Source organism: Gnatocerus cornutus, unplaced genomic scaffold (assembly GCF_029298725.1).
Source record: "Gnatocerus cornutus isolate USDA-ARS CGAHR unplaced genomic scaffold, icGnaCorn1.1 ctg00000023.1, whole genome shotgun sequence".
NCBI classification, from domain to species: Eukaryota; Metazoa; Arthropoda; class Insecta; order Coleoptera; family Tenebrionidae; genus Gnatocerus; species Gnatocerus cornutus.
In genome coordinates this window covers 1,659,508-1,674,470 of record NW_028275375.1, presented here as the reverse complement: position 1 = coordinate 1,674,470, position 14,963 = coordinate 1,659,508, and the positions used below count along the sequence as shown (strand labels likewise).

The following is a 14,963-nucleotide window of genomic DNA, read 5'->3' as shown; positions in this document are numbered from 1 at the left end:
CTCTTCGCGGACAAAACTAATGGCCTAGTTGGGCTTTAAATCACATTACTCGGTTTCATTCATTGTTGACGGTTAATTCAATAACTGATAATTAATTACGTCTCTTTTGTGTTGTTTTACTGTGTGATTTTATTCTTTTATTTACAGCCCGCGGACGTCCACGTCCATCGCAATTAGGTTGCTCGCAAGAATCTAGAGAAGGAAGCGGTTATAAATTCCAAAGATTAGTCCCTCCCGTCCCTGCATTGTTGGTTTTGCGCTACACGCACGCACCATTTCCCTTTTATTTACATAAATGGAGAAAGATTTAATAAAGCTTCTGAATAAATTTCGAGGAGTTTCCTGCGTCTAATCATAAGTTATGAATTTTATTGTCGACGCTGTATGTTAGAATTAGTACAGCGTCTGCACAGAGGCGGATTAAAGTCGCATTCTAAAAAAGGAGACGAATTTCAAAACTCTTTTCTAGGCTGCAAAATAAAATTTTCTAAAATCGGTCAACTCTGCTTTATTACTTTGAAATTTAGCACAAATAGTAACTACTAAGGCTAAGTTAGTAACCTCCACAAATTTCATTGTTGTGGCCCTAAAATTTTGAAATTTGGCAAACTTAGTAAACAAGTCTAAGTTAATAATCTCCCCAAATTTGATTATCGTAGCGTTAAAATTACCAGAGTTACAAATTTTAAGAATAATTTTTGGAAAATTTCGACTTATCTTCATAATATTTATTTTTTTTAAATTTCTCTTGTTTGACCTAAAATTTTGCAATTTAACTCAGTAAATAAGGAGCGCCAAGTAACTAATTTCCCAAATTTTGATTGGAGTGGCGTTAAAATTACCAGAATTACAACCCTTAATAAAAAATTTACGTAGTTTTGGGCTCACCTAAAGAATAAAAATTTCTAAAATCAGTCGCTTTTCCTTTATAATTTTGAAATTTAGCATAACTATAAAGGAAGTCTAAGGGGTTGATTTCAAGTGTGACTTGCGTTATTGCAAATCCCATTTGCAACATAGCAACGCCAATCACATTGCTCATACCTTGGCAACGGTTGCAAATTTGCTTTAAAATTACCAAAGTTACAAGCCTTAATAAAAAAATTTGAAAAATTTTGGCTTATCTTTAGAATAAAAAAATCCAAAATTTATCTCGTTAGAATTTTACGATTTAACTCAATTAACAAGGAGCTCCAAATCAGTAAACTTCCTAATCTTGATTACAATGGCGTTAAAATTACCAGAATTCTAACACATAATAAAAAAATTACGTAGTTTTTGGCTTATCTAAGGATTAAAAATTTCTAAAATCACTCGCTTTTGATCTAAAATTTTGAAATTTGGGACAATTAGTAAGCAAGTTTAGATTAATAATCTACCCAAATTTGATTGCTGTAGTGTTAAAATTATTAGAGATACAACCCTTAAGGGCCTTAATAAAAAAATTTGGAAAATTTTAGCTTCTCTTCAGAATAAAAAATTCCAAAATTTATCTTGTTTGACCTAAAATTTTGCAATTTAACACAGTTAGTAAGGAGTCCCAAATAAGTAATCGCTTCAATTTTGATTGCAATGGCGTTAAAATTACTAGAATTACAACCCTTAATAAAAAAATTATGCAGTTTTTAACTCATATAAAATATAAAAATTTCTAAAATCAGTCGCTTTTTTTCTAAAATTTTGAAATTTGGGACAATTAGTAAGCAAGTGTAGATTAATAATCTCCCTAAATTTGATTACTGTAGTGTTAAGATTATTAGAGTTACAACCCTTAAGAGCCTTATTAAAAAAATTGGAAAATTTTAGCTTATCTTTAGAATAAAAAATTCCAAAATTTATCTCGTTTGTGCTAAAATTTTGCAATTTAACACAGTTACTAAAGAGTCCCAAATAAGTAATCTCCCCAATTTTGATTGCAATGGCGTTAAAATAACCCGAATTTTATTAAAAAATGTGTGAAGTTGGGGATTTGGGGCTCCTTCCCTTGTCCTTAAAACCCGCCTCTGGATAAAGATCAAAACTACTTTTCAGATGTACAATTACCGGATTTCTTTTGCTGAGGCCGAAGTTCTTGAGACCCGGATAACAAATAAAGATAAAATCAACTCGTTCGGTCCAACAGCGGTGTTAAATTTCGAAATCTTTGCGTAACAAGCATCGTCACACAAAATTGGCATTTTCGGCCTCCTCGTGTCGCTTTTTGATGTTAACGACACACCATTAACCAATTTTGTTTCCAATGAGATTTATCGTCTCCGCGGAGAACAACGAATGATATAAAACAAATCATTTCGAATAGTATCATTATCTTTTTTCTAGTCGATTTGACAAACGACTTTATTCTCTTTTGGTAAGAAACCGCAAATGTAAATTGTACGTTTAATCGAGCAAGTTGTACACCCTGTATATTAGGGGAAATTCATCACGCGGTGCCACTTCCCCGTCAATACCCTTATCCAGGTTGTGGATTAACGCAAGGGTGCATTAATAAGGCTATTATAGTGCCAGATGGAGCGCGTAATAATCGTCGATGGCCGCACGCATAATTCGCCGCGAATAAGATGGTCCCAGGGTTAACGAACTATCCGCTGTTTGCTTCCTTACACGATTCGTCCTTGGCCAGGACACAAAGCGTTCCTGGACCCGAAAGGGATGATAAATGACTCCCCGATATCCGCCCCGCGTTCCCTACAAACGCGCTGATGTTGCTCCTGCTGGTATACACAGTGTCATCTTATGGAAATGCGTTAATTGCGGACTTTCCAGCTGGAATTCACTGCTCACATTTTTAAACAACATTGAACGTTATTTGTTGACGGAGTGAGCGTGAAATTCTGCGTAAAAAGAGGAAGTTTGCCTTGCAACTAAACTAGATATTGACCGAAACGTCTTTTTGAGCTGATCTTCAAGGAACTTTTTCGGGGCAAAAACGACGTTTGATGGCTTTAATTTATATACCAATCGAAAGAGCAGCTCATCAACTATCGCCTGGTCAAATTTCGGATCGATTGGCCAAATAAATTACGAGGGACGATCAAAAAAACAAAAAAAAAATTAATTTTTTTTATTGTTTAGATCGAATTTTTTTTTTTTTTCGAAAACGTGAAAATTTGACTGTCCATAGCTCAGTTATTTGTTAACGTATCAAAATTTCAAACAGATTTTTGAATTCAGCGAGAAATTCTGCGTAAAATGGGCCACAATAATGTAAGTGTGCTTAACAAGTAACTAGATATTGACCGAAATCGGTTTTCTAGAGGTTTTTTTTTTTGGGTAATTTTTAAGGAAGTTTTATTTTAATTTAAAAAAATTATCTCGTTAAACCTAAAATTTAACAAATTAACTCAGTTAACAAGGGACTCCAAATAAATAAACTCCCCAATTTTGATTGACGTTAAAATTACTAGAATTACAACCCTTCATAAAAAATTTACGTAGTTTTTGGCAGCTCATCTAAAGAATAAAAATTTCTAAAATCTGCTACTTCTGTTCTATAATTTTGAAATTTGGCAAAACTAGTGAGCAAGTCTAAGATAGTAATTTCCCCAAATTTGATTATTGTGGCTTTAAAATTACCAAAGTTACAAGCCTTAGTAAAAATTTTTGGAAAATTTCGACTTATCTTCAGAATAAAAATTACAAAATTTTTCTTGTTTGACCTAAAATTCTGCAATTTAACTCAGTTAATAAGGAGCTTCGAATAACTAATCTCTCCAATTTTGATTGCAGTGGGTTTCAAATTACCAGAATTACAACTCTTAATAAAAAAAATGAAAATTTCGGCTTCTCTTCAGAATAAAAGTTGAAATTTATCTCGTTTGACCCAAAATTTTGTAATTTAACTCAGTTAAATAAGAAGCGTTAAATAATTAATTTCCCTAATTTTGGTTGGAGTGGCGTTAACATTACCAGAATTACAACCCTTAATAAAAAAAAGTACGAAATTTTTGACTCAACTAAAGAATAAAAATTTCTAAAATTAGTTGCTTCTGCGCTATAATTTTGAAATTCAGCACATCTAGTAAGCAAGTCTATGTTAAGAATTTCCCCAAATTTGGTTACAGTAACGTTAAATTACCAGGTTTTCAAGCCTGAAGTAATTTTTTTGGAAAATTTCGACTTATTTTCAGAATATTTTTTTTTTAATTTAACTCGTTTGACTTACAGTTTTGCAATTTAACTCAGTAAATAATGAGCCCTAAGCAACTAATTTCCCAAATTTTGATTGCAGTGGCGTTCAGATTTCCAGAATTACGACCCTGAATACAAAATGTACGTAGTTTTTGGCTCATCTAAAGAATAAAAATTTCTAAAATCTGTCGCTTCTATTCTATGATTTTGAAACTTGGCACAACTATTAAGCAAGTCTAACATAGTAATTTCCCTAAATTTGATTATTGTGGCTTTAAAATTACTAAAGTTACAAGCCTTAATACAAATTTTTGGAAAATTTCGACCTAACTTGAGAATAAAAATTACAAAATTTGTCTTGTTTGACCTAAAATTTTGCAATTTAACACAGTTAATAAGGAGTCCCAAATAATTAATTTCCCCAAGTTTGATTGCAGTGGCGTTCAGATTTCCAGAATTACGACCCTAAGTAAAAAATTTACGTAGTTTTTGGCTCATCTAAAGAATAAAAATTTCTAAAATCTGTCGCTTTTATTTTATGATTTTGAAACTTAGCACAACTATTAAGCAAGTCTAACATAGTAATTTCCCTAAATTTGATTATTGTGGCTTTAAAATTACTAAAGTTACAAGCCTTAATACAAATTTTTGGAAAATTTCGACCTAACTTGAGAATAAAAATTACAAAATTTGTCCTGTTTGACCTAAAATTTTGCAATTTAACACAGTTAATAAGGAGTCCCAAATAATTAATTTCCCCAATTTTGATTGCAGTGGCGTTCAGATTTCCAGAATTACGACCCTAAGTAAAAAATTTACGTAGTTTTTGGCTCATCTAAAGAATAAAAATTTCTAAAATCTGTCGCTTTTATTTTATGATTTTGAAACTTAGCACAACTATTAAGCAAGTCTAACATAGTAATTTCCCCAAATTTGATTATTGTGGCTTTAAAATTACTAAAGTTACAAGCCTTAATACAAATTTTTGGAAAATTTCGACCTAACTTGAGAATAAAAATTACAAAATTTGTCTTGTTTGACCTAAAATTTTGCAATTTAACACAGTTAATAAGGAGTCCCAAATAATTAATTTCCCCAATTTTGATTGCAGTGGCGTTCAGATTTCCAGAATTACGACCCTAAGTAAAAAATTTACGTAGTTTTTGGCTCATCTAAAGAATAAAAATTTCTAAAATCTGTCGCTTTTATTTTATGATTTTGAAACTTAGCACAACTATTAAGCAAGTCTAACATAGTAATTTCCCTAAATTTGATTATTGTGGCTTTAAAATTACTAAAGTTACAAGCCTTAATACAAATTTTTGGAAAATTTCGACCTAACTTGAGAATAAAAATTACAAAATTTGTCCTGTTTGACCTAAAATTTTGCAATTTAACACAGTTAATAAGGAGTCCCAAATAATTAATTTCCCCAATTTTGATTGCAGTGGCGTTCAGATTTCCAGAATTACGACCCTAAGTAAAAAATTTACGTAGTTTTTGGCTCATCTAAAGAATAAAAATTTCTAAAATCTGTCGCTTTTATTTTATGATTTTGAAACTTAGCACAACTATTAAGCAAGTCTAACATAGTAATTTCCCTAAATTTGATTATTGTGGCTTTAAAATTACTAAAGTTACAAGCCTTAATACAAATTTTTGGAAAATTTCGACCTAACTTGAGAATAAAAATTACAAAATTTGTCCTGTTTGACCTAAAATTTTGCAATTTAACACAGTTAATAAGGAGTCCCAAATAATTAATTTCCCAAATTTTGATTGCAGTGGCGTTCAGATTTCCAGAATTACGACCCTGAATACAAAATGTACGTAGTTTTTGGCTCATCTAAAGAATAAAAATTTCTAAAATCTGTCGCTTCTATTCTATGATTTTGAAACTTGGCACAACTATTAAGCAAGTCTAACATAGTAATTTCCCCAAATTTGATTATTGTGACTTTAAAATTACTAAAGTTACAAGCCTTAATAAAAATTTTTGGAAAATTTCGACCTAACTTGAGAATAAAAATTACAAAATTTGTCCTGTTTGACCTAAAATTTTGCAATTTAACACAGTTAATAAGGAGTCCCAAATAATTAATTTCCCAAATTTTGATTGCAGTGGCGTTCAGATTTCCAGAATTACGACCCTGAATACAAAATGTACGTAGTTTTTGGCTCATCTAAAAAATAAAAATTTCTAAAATCTGTCGCTTCTATTCTATGATTTTGAAACTTGGCACAACTATTAAGCAAGTCTAACATAGTAATTTCCCCAAATTTGATTATTGTGGCTTTAAAATTACTAAAGTTACAAGCCTTAATACAAATTTTTGGAAAATTTCGACCTAACTTGAGAATAAAAATTACAAAATTTGTCCTGTTTGACCTAAAATTTTGCAATTTAACACAGTTAATAAGGAGCCCCAAATAATTAATTTCCCAAATTTTAATTGCAGTGGCGTTAAAATTACAACACTTAATCAAAAATGTATGCAATTTGTACTCATCTAAAAAATTATAAAATCCGTCGCGTCTGCCCAAAAATTTTGAAATTTGGCATCTGGATAAAAATTTGAAAATTTGATTGTCCATAGCTAAGTTATTTATTTGTTGACCTATCAAAATTTTAAGCACATATTTGAATTCAGCGAGAAATTCTGCGTAAAATTAAAGGTTTTCTGGAGGATTTTTTGGGGTAATTTTTAAGGAACTTTTTCAATGTGAAAACGACGTTTAATGCCTTTGAGTTAAACACCAATCGAAAGAGCAGCTCATCAGCTATCGTCTGATAATAAATAGTTTACAGGAGGCGGTCAGAAAAACAAAATTTTGGCCCTCTGGCAAATCAGGTAAATAAAAGCGTTCCACGAAGGCTGTGACTTCTTCATAACTTTACATTACCACCGCCAATAACTCTCGTTTTGACTGGCTGATTGTACCAACAATACAACATGATAAAGAGATCTCCAACCGAAAGATTTACAAAGTGCATTTACGACCAAGCCCGCTCGTAAAGTTTTCCCATGTTCTGGTCGGCGTCCCTGCCTAAAAAATTTATTGAGTAACCCATCATTGCAAATTACCAAAGTTACGCCTCCCAAAGCTTTAAACAAAAGCAGATTATCGAAAATGTAGGCGGGATCGCATTGACCATCTGCACCAATAAAACCACGACAGATTTATGACGAATCTCAGTTTTCCGGATTCGCAGTTGCGCATTTTTAACTATAATGACAGCTGAGTAATCCGTGCTCATGAAAGCATGTTGCATAAACTCTGCAAGGATAATAATCTGGTCGTATAAAATGCGAAAGCGTCGCAAAAGATTTTTTGTTCCGTAATAAATGGGCAAAGCGACCTGGTTAAAAATTGGCCTCTAGATGATTTAAAATTTTATGGGCGACAATAAAAGAAGTGTCTCACGGGGAGAGTCTGAAAATAATCCGAAAGACGGATTTCGTGCACTCCGCCAAAATCCGGTGTTGATAATTTCTAATTTCGAGGGAATTAAATTTAGGGTGCCCTTGGTTCGATACGCACGCCTACCGGTTCAATGGGTGTAATTTGATTGGCGGAAAAGCAGTCACATGTCACTTAAATATTTGTATATATAGCTTCTTTAATTTGTCAAGCTCACGAATCCACCCAAAGCGTTTGTCAATAGAATCTCATTTTACTATTGTCGCGGCAACCTTGCAACAACAAGTTTTTTGGGTCCGCCAATGTTGTTTGATTTGTTTTGGCCTTTGTTAGCATAAAAGGATATTCTAAAATGCTTGGAGCTTTCCGCCTTCGCCGGCTAAGTGTGCAATTTCACCGGGAAACTGCATTACCCACTCGTTCTTTTTTTACAAGTAACGAGATTTCCTTGATGAGAAAATATGAGATACGAGGCTTATCTGGGCTGTCCGAACTTTCAACTAATAAATTCCGAGATTTTTAATTACAAATCGTGGACATGATGACCTCTGCTCCCATAAACCAAGTCACCGCAGATTGAAACATTTGAGGAATTCCCCGGCCGACGCGACGGCTCAATTTGGCATGCCTGCGATATGGTTCCTTGTAAAAAACGGTCGAAAATGTTCACGTACTGCGCCAGATGTCGTTTATTAAATTGCTGTCACATTCCGGTGACAAACAAATTCGAAACAAAAAATCTCCGGTTGATTTTTTTCGGGTTTCAGGAAGTTATTAGACCGGAAGGGTTTTCAAACATCCTGTATAAATGATGTGTGGAGAGAATTAATGAGGGCGCTTTTATAGTGATCTTTGCAAATTGGAGCGTTTAGATTACGCCCACGCAATCGATTTGAGTTACCACGACTTTGGGACGTTACTGGGTCAGAAAGCTTCATGAAAAATAATGTGCGATCCTTCCTGAGCTTTCCTCAACTTTAAACATTACAGTTTCCACCGTTTGCTACCTTTGAACCTCTCAAATAAAACACCGAGGAAATGCTGTTTACGGGACTTCAAAGCACCCAATTTAACGCAACAAATATTTCTGTCGGGCAAATATTTTCATGGGATAGTCGACAAACCGCTGCACTTTAATTAATTAATACGACAATAAGTCATCGATATAAAATCACTTTTTAAATAATTCAATATTTATTATCCACCCCATGGCAGAGAAACCGCTCGCTCACTTTAATTAATTAATAATAATTAATTTATTAAGCATTTGATCGAAGTTTTGAATTGTTTTTTAAAAATTTGTAAAATCGGTTATTTTTATCCTGCGATTTTGATATTTGGCATAGTTAGCAATAAGATCAAAGTAATTAACTTTCCCAAATTTGATTACAGTGGCGTTATAAATACCGGAGTTACAAGCCACAAATAAAATTTTCCTAGTTTTTAGTTAATCCGGAAAAATAAAAATTTGTAAAATCGGTCACTTTTGTGCTACAATTCTGTAATTTGACACAATTAATAACTGAGTCTAAAGAAATAATTTCACCAAATTTCGTTGCTTTGCCATTAAAATTGTTAGGATTAAAAGTTGCAATAACTATTTTTAGAAATTTTCTGTAGGTACGTACAAAAATTAAAATTTCTAAAATTGGTCTCTTTTGGTCAATAATTTTTATATTTGGCACAGTCAGTAATAAGATCACAGTTACTAATTTCCCCAAATTTGATTATTGTGAAGTTAAATTTACCTGAGTTGCACCCCATAGCTGAGAAACCGCTTGCTCACTTTAATTAATTTATAATTTAATAAGCCTTCGATCGAAAAGTTTAGAATTTTTTTTTAAATTTCTAAAATCGGTTGTTTTTGTCTTGCAATTTTGACTTTTGGTACACTTAGTAATAAGATCAAAGTTATTAATTTCCCCAAATTTGATTACAGTGGCGTTAAAATTACCGGAGTTACAACCCTTAAGCAAAAATTTTCTCTCTATTCAAAAAGTAAAAATTTCTAAAATCGGTCGTTTTTGTGCTACAGTTTTGTAATTTGGCACATTTAGTAACTAAGTCTAAATAAATAACTTCCCCAAATTTAATTGCTTTGGCGTTAAAATTATCAGAATTACAAATGTGAATAACAATTTTCAAAAATTTTCTGAATATGCAAAAATAAAAATTTTTAAATTCGGTCTTTTCTGCCCTAAAATTTTGACATTTGGCATAGTTAGTAGTAAGATTACAGTTATTAATTTTCCTAAATTTGATTACAGTGGCGTTAAAATTACCGGAGTTACAACCCAAAATCAAGATTTTTCTAGTTTTCAGTTAACCCAAAAAATTTGTAAAATCTGTCGCTTTTGTGCTACAGTTTTGAAATTTGGCACAATTAGTAATTGGATCTAAATAAATAACTTTCCCAAATTTCGTTGCTTTTCCGTTAGAATTGTTAGGATTACAAGTGGCAATAACAATTTTTCTAAATTTTCTGTACGTACAAAATTAAAAATTTCTAAAATTGGTCTCCTTTGCTCTATAATTTTGATATTAGTAATAAGTTCAAAGTTATTAATTTTTCCCAAATTAGATTACAGTGCCGTTAAAATTACCGGAGTTACAACCCTTAATCAAAATTTTTCTAGTTTTCTGTCCATCCAAAAAATAAAAATTTCTAAAATCGGTCGCTTTTGTGCTACAGTTTTGTAATTTGGCACATTTAGTATCTAAGTCTGAATGAATAACTTCCCCAAATTTTGTTGCTTTAGCTTAAAAATTATCAGAATTACAAGTCTGAATAACAGTTTTCCAAATTTTCTCTACATTCAAAAATTAAAATTTTTCTAATCGGTCTCTTTGGCTATATAAATTTGATATTTGGCACAATTAATAAGTAGGTCCAGATTATCAACCTCCCGAAATTTGATTATTGTGGGGTTAAAATTACCTGAGTTGCACCCCATAGCTTAGAAACCGCTTGCTCACTTTAATTAATTTATAATTTAATAAGCCTTCGATCGAAAAGTTTAGAATTTTTTTTTTAAATTTCTAAAATCGGTTGTTTTTGTCTTGCAATTTTAACTTTTGGCACAGTTAGTAATAAGATCAAAGTTATTAATTTCGCCAAACTAGATTACAGTGGCGTTAAAATTACCGGAGTTACAACCCTTAAGCAAAAATTTTCTCTCTATTCAAAAAGTAAAAATTTCTAAAATCGGTCGCTTTTGTGCTACAGTTTTGTAATTTGGCACATTTAGTAACTAAATCTAAATGAATAACTTCCCCAAATTTAATTGCTTTGGTGTTAAAATTATCAGAATTACAAATGTGAATAACAATTTTCAAAAATTTTCTGAATATGCAAAAATAAAAATTTTTAAATTCGGTCTTTTCTGCCCTAAAATTTTGACATTTGGCATAGTTAGTAGTAAGATTACAGTTATTAATTTTCCTAAATTTGATTACAGTGGCGTTAAAATTACCGGAGTTACAACCCAAAATCAAGATTTTTCTAGTTTTCAGTTAACCCAAAAAATTTGTAAAATCTGTCGCTTTTGTGCTACAGTTTTGAAATTTGGCACAATTAGTAATTGGATCTAAATAAATAACTTTCCCAAATTTCGTTGCTTTTCCGTTAGAATTGTTAGGATTACAAGTGGCAATAACAATTTTTCTAAATTTTCTGTACGTACAAAATTAAAAATTTCTAAAATTGGTCTCCTTTGCTCTATAATTTTGATATTAGTAATAAGTTCAAAGTTATTAATTTTTCCCAAATTAGATTACAGTGCCGTTAAAATTACCGGAGTTACAACCCTTAATCAAAATTTTTCTAGTTTTCTGTCCATCCAAAAAATAAAAATTTCTAAAATCGGTCGCTTTTGTGCTACAGTTTTGTAATTTGGCACATTTAGTATCTAAGTCTGAATGAATAACTTCCCCAAATTTTGTTGCTTTAGCTTAAAAATTATCAGAATTACAAGTCTGAATAACAGTTTTCCAAATTTTCTCTACATTCAAAAATTAAAATTTTTCTAATCGGTCTCTTTGGCTATATAAATTTGATATTTGGCACAATTAATAAGTAGGTCCAGATTATCAACCTCCCGAAATTTGATTATTGTGGGGTTAAAATTACCTGAGTTGCACCCCATAGCTTAGAAACCGCTTGCTCACTTTAATTAATTTATAATTTAATAAGCCTTCGATCGAAAAGTTTAGAATTTTTTTTTTAAATTTCTAAAATCGGTTGTTTTTGTCTTGCAATTTTAACTTTTGGCACAGTTAGTAATAAGATCAAAGTTATTAATTTCGCCAAACTAGATTACAGTGGCGTTAAAATTACCGGAGTTACAACCCTTAAGCAAAAATTTTCTCTCTATTCAAAAAGTAAAAATTTCTAAAATCGGTCGCTTTTGTGCTACAGTTTTGTAATTTGGCACATTTAGTAACTAAATCTAAATGAATAACTTCCCCAAATTTAATTGCTTTGGTGTTAAAATTATCAGAATTACAAATGTGAATAACAATTTTCAAAAATTTGCTGAACATGCAAAAATAAAATTTTTTAAATTCGGTCTTTTCTGCCCTAAAATTTTGACATTTGGCATAGTTAGTAGTAAGATTACAGTTATTAATTTTCCTAAATTTGACAGTGGCGTTAAAATTACCGGAGTTACAACCCAAAATCAAGATTTTTCTAGTTTTCAGTTAACCCAAAAAATTTGTAAAATCTGTCGCTTTTGTGCCACAGTTTTGAAATTTGGCACAATTAGTAATTGAATCTAAATAAATAACTTTCCCAAATTTTGTTGTTTTTCCGTTAGAATTGTTAGGATTACAAGTGGCAATAACAATTTTTCTAAATTTTCTGTACGTATAAAATTTAAAATTTCTAAAATTGGTCGCCTTTGCTCTATAATTTTGATATTAGTAATAAGTTCAAAGTTATTAATTTTTGCCAAATTTGATTACAGTGCCGTTAAAATTACCGGAGTTACAACCCTTAATCAAAATTTTTCTAGTTTTCTGTCCATCCAAAAAATAAAAATTTCTAAAATCGGTCGCTTTTGTGCTACAGTTTTGTAATTTGGCACATTTAGTATCTAAGTCTGAATGAATAACTTCCCCAAATTTTGTTGCTTTAGCTTAAAAATTATCAGAATTACAAGTCTGAATAACAGTTTTCCAAATTTTCTCTACATTCAAAAATTAAAATTTTTCTAATCGGTCTCTTTGGCTATATAAATTTGATATTTGGCACAATTAATAAGTAGGTCCAGATTATCAACCTCCCGAAATTTGATTATTGTGGGGTTAAAATTACCTGAGTTGCACCCCATAGCTTAGAAACCGCTTGCTCACTTTAATTAATTTATAATTTAATAAGCCTTCGATCGAAAAGTTTAGAATTTTTTTTTTAAATTTCTAAAATCGGTTGTTTTTGTCTTGCAATTTTAACTTTTGGCACAGTTAGTAATAAGATCAAAGTTATTAATTTCGCCAAACTAGATTACAGTGGCGTTAAAATTACCGGAGTTACAACCCTTAAGCAAAAATTTTCTAGTTTTCTGTCCATCCAAAAAATAAAAATTTCTAAAATCGGTCGCTTTTGTGCTACAATTTTGTAATTTGCCACATTTAGTATCTAAGTCTGAATGAATAACTTCCCCAAATTTTGTTGCTTTGGCGTTAAAATTATCAGAATAACAGTTTTCCAAATTTTCTCTACATCCAAAAATTAAAATTTTTATAATCGGTCTCTTTGGCTGTATAAATTTGATATTTGGCACAATTAATAAGCTCCAAATTATCAACCTCCCAAAATTTGATTATTGTGGGGTTAAAATTACCTGAGTTGCACCCCATAGCTGAGAAACCGCTTGCTCACTTTAATTAATTAATAATTTAATAAGCGTCCGATCGAAGATAATTTTTTAGTTCAATGTTTATTTGACGGGATTTCATTAGCCGGCGTTACAAAATATGCTAATTTTACAATCGGATATAAATTGAGCTGTCACAACATTTAAAATGTTGGATGCATCTGTTCGGGACAGGCCGCCATCCAAATAATAAAAATAATAAATTTCACTAAACGTTTCCTCGACGCCGTTGTAAACACAACATGATCCCATGGAATCTCCCGATCAGATAATCTAATTGAACGCCACAATTAAATCATGAAAAATAACGCCATTGCATGAGAGGTGGTCATTTTTCAACCCTCTAAAGCAGACCGAGGCTAATTAATTTCAGGACTCAACTTTTGCGACAATTTTTTCGAGATTTCTGTTTCACCCATGTCACAAAACTAATTCGCAGGAAATAGCCGTCCGAGTTTCCACCAGAATTGTCTTCTACACTAATTGTGAAAGGTTCAGAAGTTTTCTTAGCGTCGCCGATAAAGTCGAATGTTTATCGTGTTGTGTCCGGAAGCCTCTCAGACTTGATGTAGGTTTGGATCCGTTGAGATAACGCAATGTCTTTAATATAACATAAACGTCTTCTGGCATTGTTTGTAAACAATACCAACTTTTCGGTGAATTTCAGGCCTGAAATGAATCTGTGACGCAGATTGAAAGGACAAGAGTTGGCTGCGAGGAAAAAAGTCAGGTCGGAACTAACACCATCGCAGGAGTTTGACGGGCGAAAACTTAAGGAATGGGAGATTTCGATAAGAAACGACTTACGTTCAGAATGCTAGCACACACGATATATCAGTTTTTTAAGAACAATATTCTGACTCAAAGGGCTGTAACTTTGGTAATGCAATCAGCAATCAAATTTAGGGAGGTTACAAACTGTACAAAATTTCAAAATTATTGAGCAAAAGCGACTGATTTTAGAAATTTTTCTTTTTTGGATGAGCTGAAATGAGCAGAAAAATGTTAATTAAGGGTTGTAACTCCGGTAATTTTAATGCCACGGTAATCAAATTTGGGGAAATTAATAATTTTGATCGTATTACTAACTGTGCCAAATGTCAAAATATTACGGCCGAAGCGACCGATTTCAGAAATGTTTATTTTTGGATGTACAATTTCAAATTTTTTTAATGAGGCTTGTAACCTTTGTAAAATTTAGTACCAAATTTAGTAACTAATTAAATCAAAAACTTTAAAAAAATATTAAAGCCTTGAAGCTCTCTTTCAAGCCTGCCAACGTATCAATTCGAATTTTTAGTTCAGGGCTTTGGAATTTATTATTACCACTGGTAAAAAATGTAGTTTCTTGTTTTCTGTCGACACGTTCTCCATGTTTCCATGAAAATAAGTATCTTGAAATGTTGGTAAGCGACACACTGAGCATCGATAATTCCCTTTTATAACCGTTAATCTATTCTTGTCAGTTGAAGCAGGAACTCCCAAGAGAGATTATTTCTTATATCGGACTAGGATTTTTTTCCTGAACTGATA

At 31.7% G+C, this 14,963-nt stretch overlaps 1 protein-coding gene across 2 annotated transcripts in view; it reads right to left on the bottom strand.

The window, feature by feature from the left end:
- Positions 1-14,963, bottom strand: part of LOC148166291 (uncharacterized) — a 130,421-nt gene that overhangs the window by 45,539 nt on the left and 69,919 nt on the right. The gene's annotated exons all lie outside the window — the stretch shown is intronic.